Source organism: Heloderma suspectum, chromosome 9, assembly GCF_057233095.1.
Source record: "Heloderma suspectum isolate Gila_16-S chromosome 9, 16-S_ref, whole genome shotgun sequence".
NCBI classification, from domain to species: domain Eukaryota; kingdom Metazoa; phylum Chordata; class Lepidosauria; order Squamata; family Helodermatidae; genus Heloderma; species Heloderma suspectum.
The window spans coordinates 23,783,116-23,796,818 of NC_139466.1; positions in this window are offsets into that span (position 1 = coordinate 23,783,116).

Below are 13,703 nucleotides of genomic sequence, written 5' to 3' on the forward strand. Positions count from 1 at the left end.
AAAATGTATATATTTGGAGAAATGTACATGAAACCGCTTATGACTTTCCATACAGACTTTTTTTTTAAAAAAAATGCTCACTGATGCAGAAATAGGATGAGTTGAACTTAAAGTTGGAAACATGAGAAACTAAGCAATCCCAAAACTGAGATTTGTCCATACAGATTTATTTCCCAACTCTGTCACTTTTTCACGTGTTCATTCACGTCTGTTCCAACCTATTTTTGCATTAATTTGCAAAACAGAACAAACAAGAACCTCACTTTAAAAAATCAGCACAAAAATCCAGATAATACATATGTGTCTTTGAACAGATTTTCTCATATATACACACACACATACATATATATATATATATATATATATATATATATACATGCATTTTAATGCAGCTGATATGTTTTTCAAGCTGAACATTTACTGCAAACTTTGGAGAAATGCAAAACCCAAAGGTTAACTGCATCTCAATTTGTACATTCATTCAGGAGGTCCCGATCAGGTCAGTTCACATTGGAATTGACAAAGATTTCATTCCCCAAACATCCCTAATGTAGCGGGGGGGGGGGGGCGGTCAGATACAAATGAACTGAATTTATTTATTTATTTATTTATTTATTTATTTATTTCATTAAATAAAGAACTGAAAGAACTGAATGCTATAGGAACTGCACATACTCAACTTCCAGCATTCATTTAAGAAATTCTCAGCAGGGCAGAGAAAATCCATGAAACAATAAAGGAACAAAATGGAGGAAAATCTTCTCACCCCCTTTTCCCACTCCTTTCCTTGATATGTAAATCACCGACTGCTTGTGTCTCAAACAATCAGCAGGTTTGCACAAGCTGTCATGTAATGAAGGCTTGCACAAGCAATGCAGATGTGCAGTGAGCTGGAAGGATGCATGAGCTGTTCTACAATGAAGTCAATTGTGTATTTGACACACTACCATATTTCTGCATTATATCTGCCTGTGCTTCTAGAGGGGTGTGGGGTGGGTGTATAATATGCTATAGTGGATAACTAATGTGTGAGTGATACACAGAAACCATTTGAATCTGCTGTGCAAAATTTAGACATGTGCTTCTCCAGATAAGTATCCTAACAATTATAATGCCAATCCATGAGACGTAAAACAACAACAACCCCAAACCGTGTGCAGAAATGCAGAGGCCAATTCTGCACAGGTTTAGTGCTTTGGGGTGTGCTTTCCAAAGCCATTGTATAGAAGGAATACATTAATCTCTAGGAGGTTCTGCCATCTTCATCCCAGCCTTTTTATATCCTTTCTGTGCACAATCTATACTTAAGGCTTTATATGGCAAATAAACAGGCTTGTCTGAAGATGATTTCAAAGTCAGAATGTCGCAATCCTTGACTGAATGCAGTAAATTTTAGGGCAGAATGTAATCCTATCCATACATTGGCTTTTAGAAAGTCTGGAAATGTTCAGTGTCTACAAACCATTACGTAAATGCAGTTGAACTGTAGTTTTGCACAATAAAATGTCAACATTTTTGTTCAGTGAAGAATTTATCTCTCAGCCTAATTCAGCCATAAATATGCCTCTGTCAAATATTCTTTAACTTAATGTAGTACGTAGAACTTTACTGTATTAATTCATTTTCTACCTACGACAATCAGGTTTTAATATGAGCTGATTGAAGTGGCGCAATGGATTCATTGGGGTCCTTAAAAGCTTTTATAGTGCTACACTAAAAGGTATATTAAAAAAGGAAAAATGGATTTTGCATAGCTGTAAATCAGGGACTTTTTAATAAGGTTTGGAAATTGTGTGTAAAGAGATTTTTAATGCAGGAGGTTCCAGTCGGCTCTGAAGGAACTTTTAATACAGGACATATGTATAGCATCCCAATAGCCCTGAGGTCTCTGGAATCTAGGCTTTGCCCATAATAGTTTTGGAAGAGGCCTGTGCTATCCTTCTCCCCGCCCCCTGCCCCCCCATCACGCTTTATGCATGCAGCATTTTTTACAGCTTGTCAAATTGATGGTGGCATCGTAATCCATCATGTGCTGGACCTGCAGGTAGTAGAGCAGCAAAACTGAGCTTGACAGGCAAAATCCTATGAAGAAGAGCTGGGTTTTCATGGAGCATGGAATACAGGATCATGGTTTAGGAGTGGAGAACCTATTTGAGGTGGAGGCAGATGACCTGCCCTCTCCAGCCCTTTGCAGGTCAAATGACTTCAGGGACATGACCACATGCCCTGACATCACTGGGGAGGACATGAAGCAGGCAAAGCTGAGCCAACCCAATCCCGTTTGCACCTCCATCATTTTAGAAGTTACAGGGTTCATATAGTGACCAGCTTGAATTGAAGCAGTTGAAGGAGATGAGGAAGCTGATGGTGCTGACCTTTAAGCAGAGCCAGTGGAGAGGACCAGCAATGAAATGGGCAAACATGCAATGATCAAGTTTGTTGAGGTTCTCCTAATTCTTCCATTAGGCTTGTTTCACCTCATTTGTGTTCCCGAACGTGAGCGTCTTTTTTTTTCCCAATCAGGAAAAAAGTGCATTTTTAAAAATATGCATTTTTCCTAGTTGTAAAACTACATATTTTAAATAACGTGCGTTACTCCTGATTGAATAACGCACATTCCCCCCACACACATAGGACAAAGCATGGAAATGTATGTTTTGGAGAGATATAGTATCATAGAACAGCGTGGCTGGAAGGGGCATACAAGACCACCGAGTCCAACCCCCTGCTCAGTGCAGGAATCCAAGTCACAGCATCCCTGACAGGTGGCTGTCCAGCACCTCATGTTTAATGCCTCCAGTGTGGGAGAGCCCACTACCTCCCTAGGTAATGGGTTCCATTGTCATCTTGCTCTAACAGTCAGGAAGTTGTTCCTGCTGTTCAGCCAGAATCTGGCTTCCCGTAACTTGAGCCAAGATATGTGCAAGTGTACAAGTGCACATTTTCGACCAAGCATGCAAATTTGGGAAAATGTGAAAATTTCCCTAGGATTGCGTTCCTTCTCAAATTCACATTCAGGCTTGCAAACTGGACATGTCTGCATGATTTGCAAACAAGAATGAAATGCTTGTACATCCCTTCCTGCAGTCCCTTCTCTCCCTCTGTTAGAGCCTGATAGAATGGCTACTGCTATTCGGCTGTTGAGGGAGGAGGGGAGCCCAATGGAGCTGGTAGTCTTTTAGCAGAGCTGATGGGATGCCCTGCAGTCCCATATCTCTCTCTGCTGTAGCATACTATAACCTACAATTGTAGTTTCAAGTCGGGGTGCATGAAAGCCACTTACCTGGTCTCGCAGCTTTTCGCGGTGGGAGGGTGGCGCTTCGCTGCTCTCCCCCTGAAGTTCAGGCCGGGGGGGAGGCTTCCCGCCTCGCCTGGCCGAAATTCAGGCCAGGGGGGAGGCTTCCCGCCTCACCCAGCCGAAATTCAGGCCGGGGAGGGGGCGCCTCACCTCGCCCAGCCGCGAAATAAAAAGTTTTTTAAAAAAAAACGCCCCCGTGATAAGCTACGTGACGATTAACGTAGCCTATCACAGCTAGATCTGCAAAGTCAACCGTGATAGGCTATGTTAATCATCACGTAGCCTATCACGGGTGACTTAAAAAAAAAAAAAAGCGCGTACGCAAATGGCGGCCCCCATAGGGAGCCGCCATTCGCGTTCCTTATTTGGTCGCTGTAGTCTACGTAAAGATTTACGTAGACTACGGCGAAAATAAGGGCAACGCAAATAGCCGTAGTCTATCCTTATTTTTGCCGTAGTCTACGTAATCTTTACGTAGACTACAGCGACCAAATAAGGAACGTGAATGGCAGCTCCCTATGGGGGCCGCCATTAGCCGTACGCTCTTTTTTTTTTTTTTAAGTCACCCGTGATAGGCTACGTGACGATTTACGTAGGCTATCATGGCTGACTTTGCAAATCTAGCCGTGATAGGCTATGTTAATCGTCACGTAGCCTATCACGGGGGTGTTTTTTTTTTTAGTTTTATTGGAATGGCGGCGGCAGCAGCCGGTCAAAAGATCGGCTGCCGCCCCCGCCCCTGACGAAGACCCGACAAACCGCCGCTGGGACCCGCCACCGGGAGGGACATTCGGGAAAGGTAAGTCCCATCCCGGGAGAGGCGGGGGGCGGGGGGGCAGAGAATTTCTCCCTGAAACTTCTTTGGGGGGCCGAACACGTTGGCTCTCGGCCCCCCGAAGTTTCGGGGAGAAATTCTCCACCAACCCTAGTTTCAAGAAGGGCTTCTTACCATTCCCTCTTCTTTCCTTCTATTTATTTTTTAAACAACTTCTTTAAAACCATTCACTGTGTCTGTGGTTTGAGTGATGCAGTTGCACCAAATAGGTTTGTCCCCTGAATCATTTACCCTCTCTCATTTCACTTTGCTTCTGGGCATCCCCTGCCCCAACCCGCAGTATTGTTAGAACAGGTAGGCAGATTGATTTTACATAAAGGGTGATATGCACATTTATTCATTTCTAGGACTTCATGTTTATGCACAATTTGAATACAAATCAATGTGAATATTCCTTACGGAAGCGTTTGACAATCAATTCTAATAATCAGCAAAGCAAATTTCCTAATTGATCCTGAATAGTGAGTTCTGCTAGTTTTGGGAAACTGCAGTGTGTGCCACTGCCTATGATGCAGACAAACCTCAGCATTTTTAGTTCCATTGAGTTCAGTGGGAGAGCTTAAATATCATGCTTAAATCTCATCCACTAAAACTGGTGTCTGGGGTGGGGGTGTTTAACTTTGGTTCAGTCCTCCTTACCTGCCATGATGTGCCACTGATTTCAGTGGTGCTTACTTCTGAGTAGACATGCCTACGATTGCACTGTTTGACTGGATTGTGTCCAAGTGATTGTGAATATCCTGCCTATGACCATTTCCTGAGTCTCATATACCTGAAGTTCTGATTTACAGCCAACATATGGAATCTGCTTAAAACTGTTCCATATGACAGTGATAGTTGTGACTATGGACTTAGGGGTGGACAAACGTCACTTACCTTTTCTCGCAGCTTGTTCGCGGTGGGGGGGAGCGCTTCGCTGCTCCCCCCGCGAAGTTCAGGCCAGGGGGAGAGGCTTCCCGCCTCGCCCGGCCGAAATTCAGGCCGGGGAGGAGGCGCCTCGCCTCACCCGGCCGCGAACGCGGAAGTAAAAAAACAAACAAACGCCCCCTGATAGGCTACGTGACGATTCACGTAGCCTATCACGGCTAGATCTGCAAAGTCAGCCATGATAGGCTACGTGAATCGTCACGTAGCCTATCACGGGTGACTTTAAAAAAAAAAAAGCACGTACACGAATGGCGGCCCCCATAGGGAGCCGCCGTTCGTGTTCCTCATTTAGTTGCTGTAGTCTACGTAAATGTTTACGTAGACTACGGCGAAAATAAGGGCAACGCAAATAGCGTTGCCCTTATTTTCGTCGTAGTCTACGTAAACATTGACATAGACTACAGCGACCAAATAAGGAACGGGAATGGTGGCTCCCTATGGGGGCCGCCATTAGCCGTACACACTTTTTTTTTTTTTAAAGTCACCCATGATAGGCTACGTGACGATTCACGTAGCCTATCACGGCTGACTTTGCAAATCTAGCCGTGATAGGCTACGTGAATCGTCACGTAGCCTATCAGGGGGCGTTTTGTTTTTTTTTTCTTTTATTGCAATGGCGGGGGCGGCAGCCGGTCAAAAGACCGGCTGCCGCTCCCGCCCCGCTCGAACACCCGACGAACCGCCAGCCGGCCCCGCCGCCGGGAGGGACATTCAGGGAAGGTAAGTCCCGTCCCGGGGGGGGGTGCGGGGGGCGGGGGGGTGCGGAGGATTTCTCCCCGAAACTTGTTCGGGGGGCCGATCACGTTGGCGCTTGGCCCCCCGAAGTTTCGGGGAGAAATTCTCCGCCATCCCTAATATGGACATGTTAACAAACCAGCAGGCCCAGAAATACCCTAGACATGTTGGTATGAGCTTTGGGAGTAAAGATAGGAAATAATAATCACCCATTTTAGGAGGAAAAAATAAGGCCAATCACACCTACATATTGCATGAAGGCTTGCTCACGTCTCATATTAGTTCTTTCAAAGGGCAGAATCCAATGCTGTCCATCTGCTAGTGGAACTGGCTGCCAATTCTGGTCTGTCCGTGGCCAACCCTGCCAATTCCAGTCCATGCATGCCCTCTACAACTTGTGTAGTGACACAAACGGTAGGGGACACTTCCAGACGCAAGCCCCATGATGACCAGAAACACTTGCTTCTGGAAGGGGACAGGGTGGTGGAGCTCCCTTATACGAGCTCTGTCAACTTAGGGATGTTGGAGAATTCTGCCACGGACTCCAGTGAGGCCAAATTCTTTAGAATCTGGACCCCCAGAGTCCATGGCGGAATGGCCTCCCCCCTGCCACCCCCCCCCCGAAATCCCTCCAGAACGGACCTACCTGGTGGCGGATGCGGCAGCAGATGCGGTGGTGGATGCAGCGGCAGCAGCTCCAGCTTGTCTCCTGGCTGCTGCCAGGCTGCTGCGGCTGCAAATGGTGGCTGTCATAGCGGCCGCCATTTGCGTGCCTGCATTAGGCCGTGATAGGCTATGTAAATACTTACTTAATGCAAGGACGCAAATGGCGGCCACTACGACGGCCGCCATTTGCGGCCGCAGCAGCCCATCAGCGACCAGAAGTCCAGCTGCGGCCGGCCCTGGCCAGCGGCTCTGCAGACTTGCCATGGAGTGGAGCTGGCTGGGGAGAATTCTGGGGGGAGGGATGGATTGCCTCCCCCCCACAGCCAAAGTCCCAGACTGGAACCAGGTAAGGGATTTGTACATCCCTGTTCCAGAAACAAGCATTTCCATTCATTTCAGCTTGCCTCCAGAAGTGCTAAATCACCATTCTGCAAGTGGTAGGGGGTAGGGATTGCTGTTTCAAGGAAATCTGGCCCTTTTTGGCCTTGCTGGATTTCCCCAGAGCTCCTGGCTCGACTTGTATTTGTGAGTGATCCCCCCCAAAAAAATCTGGAACTTCCATGTGTCCCCCCCTCTCAGAATGGCATCAATGCAAGTTGCACAATATGCATGAGTTTGGCATATGTAAGCCTGTAATTTGTGCAAATTATGCCCCAAATGTGAGTAACTTATGCAAATTACTCAGCTGGGTAAATGCTGATTTGCGTGGGGGAACCATCCAAAAATCTGTGAGCTGGCCCAACTCGATACAAATCAACTAGGGTCAGCTTGCAGATACGTAAGCAGGGGGCCGGGGGGGGGGGCCGGTGAGCTACTGAAAGCTTGGTGAACTTGACCCCCCAGATGGATTCCTCTGACATCTCTAGTAGGGGTCACTCATGGATTGGAATTGGGAGGGCTGGCCCCACATGCAAGAGCAGCGTTGGTTTCTGCCCTAAGAGTATATGGAATCCCACCAGGGTATTTTGCTTTTTCTATCAACAAATGTTGATTTAAAAAAAAAAAAATCAGATGTCTTATCAGAATAGGAGGAACCTCCAAGTCTATCTTGAAATTTCAAACTAGCTGAAACTGGTAGCAACTTCCTGATCTGCAGACATCCTGCCTATTCCAAAGACGTTTTGCCAGTCTTATGAAAACTGTCTTTGCTTCCCTTGAAATTTCTCAGGCATTTTACCCAAGTTGGAATCTCAAAACACTTCATTGATCAAAATTTTGCTTTATTGTAGGGATGTCGGAGAATTCCGCCACTGATCTTGGTGAGGTCGAATGCCAGTGGCGAATGCCATTTACGCCTGAAATCTGTGGCGTAACGAAGCCCCCACTCCCCCAACCCACGAAAGGTGCGCGAAATGGAGCACTTACCTACTGCCGTCCATGCTGACTTGTGAATGGCGGCCACCCTGTGGCCGCCATTCACTTCTTCATCATAGCCGTGATAGGCTATGCAAATACTTACGTAGCCTATCTTGGCTAATGCAGGGATGCCTTTTGCATCCCTGCAGAGGCTGTGATAGGCTACGTAAGTATTTACGTAGCCTATTACAGCAAGCCAAAAAAAACCACTACAGCATACGCAAAAGGTGGCAGCTACGGCGGCTGCCATTTGTGTTCCCTATTTTTAGCCGTTTTAGCCTACGTAAATATTTACGTAGGCTATTACGGCGAAAACAAGGGGAATGCAAATAGCGTAGTTCCGTTTTTTTCGCCATAATAGCCTACATAAATATTTACATAGGCTAAAACGGGGGGGGGGGAGAGGAACGCAAATGGCGCCCTCTAAGGTATTTTCATTCCCCTTGTTTTCGCCGTAATAGCCTACATAAATATTTATGTAGGCTAAAATGGCTAAAAATAGGGAACGCAAGTGGCGTCCGCTGTAGCCGCCGCCATTTGCGTACACTGTTTGTTTTTTTTTTTTGGTTTCCCGCGATAAGCTACATAAATACTTATGTAGCCTATCATGGCAGCTTCGCAGGACACAAATTTGTGTCTGCAGCAGTCTCTCCACGGCCAGAAGTCCAGCTGTGGACGGCCCTGGCTGGTGGCTCCACAGAGCTGCCATGGAGCGGAGACGGCCCAGGGAGGATTCCGGGGGGAGGGATGGAGCACCTCTCCCCCACCACGAATCCAAGCTCTGCAAAGGTAAGTGACTTTCGTACATCCCTACTTTATTGGAAATTTGGTGGCATCCAAATTTTGCTTGATTTGACATGTGATAGCATACACATTTCAAATTTAGTTGAAATTTGGTGGTGTCCACATTTTTAGTTCAACGTTGGTCCATATAAAGCTGCCTTATCATTAGCCATGCTGCTGAAACTCATAATTAGCCTGTATTCTGAATCTAGTATGTTTGCATAAAAACATAACTCAAGCCTAGGGATGTATGAGAAATTTGTACCAGCTCGTTTTTACAAAAAAAGAAGTTTGGAATGCCAGAACCACCATTAGAGCACTGACGGTGATGGGGAAGGGTAGCAGAAATTCCCACCCCCCAACAAGGGGATATCTGAGAGTGGACAGAGGGATCCACTCCATTCTATGGCCACTGGAACACCCTCCCAGGAACCATAGTCTTGCACCCTAGGTGTGCATAATTTTGCATATGCGAAAAACAATAATAGTAAGAAAACAGCATTCCCTTTGTGTGTGTTTTTATTTGATGCACATACAGTGCAGCAGGAATTGTTTTAGAAGAAGCATCTCCCTTTCTTTTCAGGAACTGATGCCTCTTCTAAGTTGTCACAACAACTGCAGTTGGTATAAGTGCTCGCAATAACTTGGGACCAGGATACCTAGCTGAACACTGTCTCCTCTATTCACCAAGTCGATCCCTGAGATCTTCAGGGAAGGACTTATTGGACATTATGTGACCAATGAAATGTCACCAGGTAATAGCATGTAAGTAAAACTTCTCAGTGGCACCCACCATCTGGAACTAGGGATGTACGAATTGTGTACCTTCAGTGCCACTTGACTTCCGCAGTTTACGGCCAGTGCTCCATTCCGCCATTCACAAGCCCCTAGGGATGTCAGAGAATTCCTCCATGGATCTCGGTGAGGCTGAATGCCAGTGCATTTGGCCCCCCGAACTCTGTGGCAGAACGGCCTGCCACCCCCCCGCCCCCCGCGGATCCCCCCCAGGATGAGACTTACCTGGGGCGGATGTTCTGGACGGCGTCGGCGTCTCCAGCAGCAGCTTCGGCAGCGGTGGCGGCGGCTGGTCTTCCGAATGGCTGCCGCCGCCACCGCCGCCATTTGCAGTCTTTTCCCCCCCCATTCATGATAGGCTACGTAAAGACTTACGTAACCTATCACGTCTAGGTTTAAAAAAACCACGCATACGCAAATGGCGGCGGCTACGGCCGCTGCCATTTGTGTTCCTTATTTTTGGCCATCTTAGTCTACATAAATATTTATATAGACTAAGATGGCCAAAAATAAGGAATGCAAATGGCGGCGGCCATAGCCGCCGCCATTTGCATATGCGGTTTTTTTTTTTTTAACCCAGACATGATAGGCTACATAAGTCTTTACGTAGCCTATCACGGCTGAATACAGGGACACAAACAGCGGTGGCTACAGCCGCCGCCATTTGCGTCCCTGCTAGCCAGTGGCCGGATGTCTGGCTGCTGGCGGAGCCGGCCAGCAGCTCTGCGGAATCCCCGCGGAGCGGATCCGGCCAGCCAGGATTCCGGGGCGAGGGACGGAGCGCCTCCCCCCTAGCGGAACCTGGCAGAGCCAGGTAGGCGTGGTTTCGAACACCCCTACAAGCCCCCGGAATCCTCCTCTTTTTTTCCCTGCTCCAAAAATTACGAAGATAAATCCGTACTGAAAACCGTAATGGTCATTTTAAAAGGTTTAACCAGCATGGTCATTTTAAAAGGTTTTTTCTTTCTTTAAAACAGTGTTGCTTTAGTTTAAACAAATAGTTTATTGCTCAGTCACACCTAAGACAGCCTTGTTTTGGGAAGCCCCTAGGAAGAGGAAGTGTTTTGGCTGAAAGTAAATGGAGATGGAGGATTTCAATTCAAAAAGAACACCCACAAATAAGGTGGTGAGCACAATTCATTAAAACACACACACACACACACACACACACACACATGTATTTATTATTGGAATATACTACACTGCGTTTTTATGTACGAAAATTCCGTGACTCTTTGCGGACGATGAAAGAAAAGCCGCATGACTGCTGGCTCCACAGGACCTTGTGGTGCCTTTCCGCAGAGGATTCTGTGGCACAGACTGAAGGGGATTCGATCCTATTTCAGTCTGTGGTGGAATTCTCTGACATCCCTATCTGGAACCCTCTTCCATGTGTGGTTCAATGTAACTGTGGCAAGTTTCAAATGCCTCTTGAAAACATGTTTGTTTACATAGGCTTTCCCTGACCTGTAATTAGGGATGCTGGAGAAATTCGAACGGACTAAAATGAGCTCAGATTTCTAAGAATCCAACCTGCGGAATCTGCTGCAGAGCAACCCCCTCAGGCCACGCGGAGCCTGTGGACTTTCAAATGATTTTTTTTTACTTTCCCAAAATTCACACATATATATTCATAGGAAAATATGTACATTTCTGCTGAGGAAACGTTGAATCGAATAGGGGACAATATGCTAAATGTTACGTACCGAGGTAAATTATGTAAATACTTATGTAATTATTTTCAGATTTTTCTGCATGATGAAAAAAAATCATCTGCATCCATCTGTGGGTGGACGATGGAGCAAAAGGCACCTGGCAATCCGCGAAACACAGACGGAGAGGATTTTACACAGTCTGTACATCCTTACCTGTAATGGACTCTTGACACTGCTCTGTTTTATTGTTGTTTTGGGTGTAATTTTTTCTAAAAAATTATTTATTATTTTATATTATTTTCATATTGCATTATATATGCATTTTAGTGTGAAGCACTTAGAGATCTGGATTATATTGAGAAGTATAGAATTAGTATAAAAAACCAATTAGACACTTTTTAAAGATTGGTCAAGCAACTAATGGGGATTTTTTTTTTTTCATTCAGTTGAAATGATTCATCAGCTATGCAGGACAGCATAGCTGACAGCCCCACTAATAATTTGGTATCTTAAAAAAATGCAAAATGCTGTGTAGACTTTAAAATGCAGCCTACCCTCTGCCCCGCCCCGCCCCCCAAAAAAGAAGAGGGAAAAAGCAGCCTTATGTTTGGAGACATTAGCAAGAGATGCCCTTCTTGCACCCTGTGGTGGGTGGCTTTTTCCGCCATGACAAGATGCTCAGCAAGTTCTACGGAGCACTTTCCTGACAAAGACCATCATCCTTCATCAGTCCCCTAATGATGCGTATTGGCAGCACCTGGAGTGTAGCCATTTCTTGTGGGTTTCTCCTGAATATTCACTCGGCTTGATGATAGGGATGTACGAAAGTTCCTCCACGGATCTCGGGGAGGCCGAATGCCAGCGCATTCAGCCCCCCGAAATCGGTGGCAGAACGGCCCCCCGCCCTCCCCAGGACGGGACTTACCTGGGGCGGATCTTCCTGGTGGTGGTGGCTCTGGCAGCAGCTCCAGCGGCGGGGCGGCGGCGGGGCAGCAGCGGCCGGTCTTGCGACCAGCCGCCGCCACCGCCATTTCCACGTTTAAAAAACAAAACAAAACAAAAAAAGTGATAGGCTACGTAAAGATTTATGTAGCCTATCACGACTAAATTTTAAAAAACACTGTGATAGGCTACGTAAATGTTTACGTAGCCTATCACGGCTAATTAAAACAAAAAACAAAAACGCGCGTACGCACATGGCGGCACCCATGGGCGCCACCATTTATGTTCCTTATTTTGGCATGTCTTAGTCTACGTAAACATTTACGTAGACTATGGCGAAAATAAGGGGAACGCAAATAGCATAGACGCTACGCTATTTGAGTTCCCTTCTTTCGCCATAGTCTACGTAAATGTTTACGTAGACTAAGACATACCAAAATAAGTGACGCAAATGCGGCATTTTTGTTTTTTAATCAGCTGTGATAGGCTATGTAAACATTTACGTAGCCTATCACAGCTGACTGCAGGGACACAAACGGCGGCACCAATGGCCGCCGCCATTTGTGTCCCTGCTAGCCAGTGGCCAGATGTCCGGCCGCTGGCGGAGCCGGCCGACAGCTGTGCAGAATCCCTGCAGAGCGGAGCCGGCTGGCTGGGATTCGGGGGGGGAGGGACCGAGTGCCTCCCCCCCGGGCCAGAATTTCAGGGGTAGGGACGGAGCGCCTTCCCCCCAGCATCAGCATAATCCGCGAACAGGTAAGTGACTTTTGTACATCCCAACTTGATGATGTCTCCCTCCTTTTACAATAAAACAGAATAATAACCACACACACACACACACACACACACACACACACTGAACTCTTCAGCAACCTTCACTGTGACATTTCTTTGCACTTGTGAGATTGATTTTCTGATTAATGCTACAAGATGAAGAAGAGACATTGTTACTATAAGGAAGAATTCAAATCCAAGGAGAGGAAAACGTGTGGAAGTGGGCTTCCTTCTTCTTTCCCAACCCACTCTCTGTCTCTTTCTTAAGAACTGATAACACAACTTGGGGATTTTCACCTTCTTTTAACCATGAAATAATCAAACATCTCCAAGTCATGTAGTTGTGATTTCTTTAGCTCCAGAATATCCTTCTTGAGATGGAACAACCACAGTTGCACACATAATTACTGGTATTCAATTCATATTTGATGGAGTGCATTGCTTATTAAGGTCACACCCTTTATTGAAGAACAAGAACAAGGGAAGATTTTATAAATGCTTTGGGCAATACATGCTTACAATTGGCCATTAAGCACACTCCAGGGAATGTTAGCCACAACTAAGTCCCACTGGAAGCAATCGAAGGGAGTTTAGTTAAGACCAACTGAAGTCCCATTGATCTCAATGGAAGTTAGCCAGTTCTCAATCAACTGACATAACAAAAGATTACACATCATGTACAACTCAGTGCTAGGAAGAGATGTGCTTGGCCAAAAAGCTGCAGACACAGCCTCCATATCTTAATTCCCCCATAATTCCTCTGGGTCTATTGTAAGCTATGTTGGGGCCCAGAGGCATTCTGGGGAAATGTTAATGATGGCAGCTTCTGCAGCTGCCACTTCACTGCTTCTCCTCTCAGTACTGGCCTGATCGTTTCCATTCATCCCCACTGCTGCCTGTTATTGCTGATCCCCATCTGCCCCCACTACCCAACTCT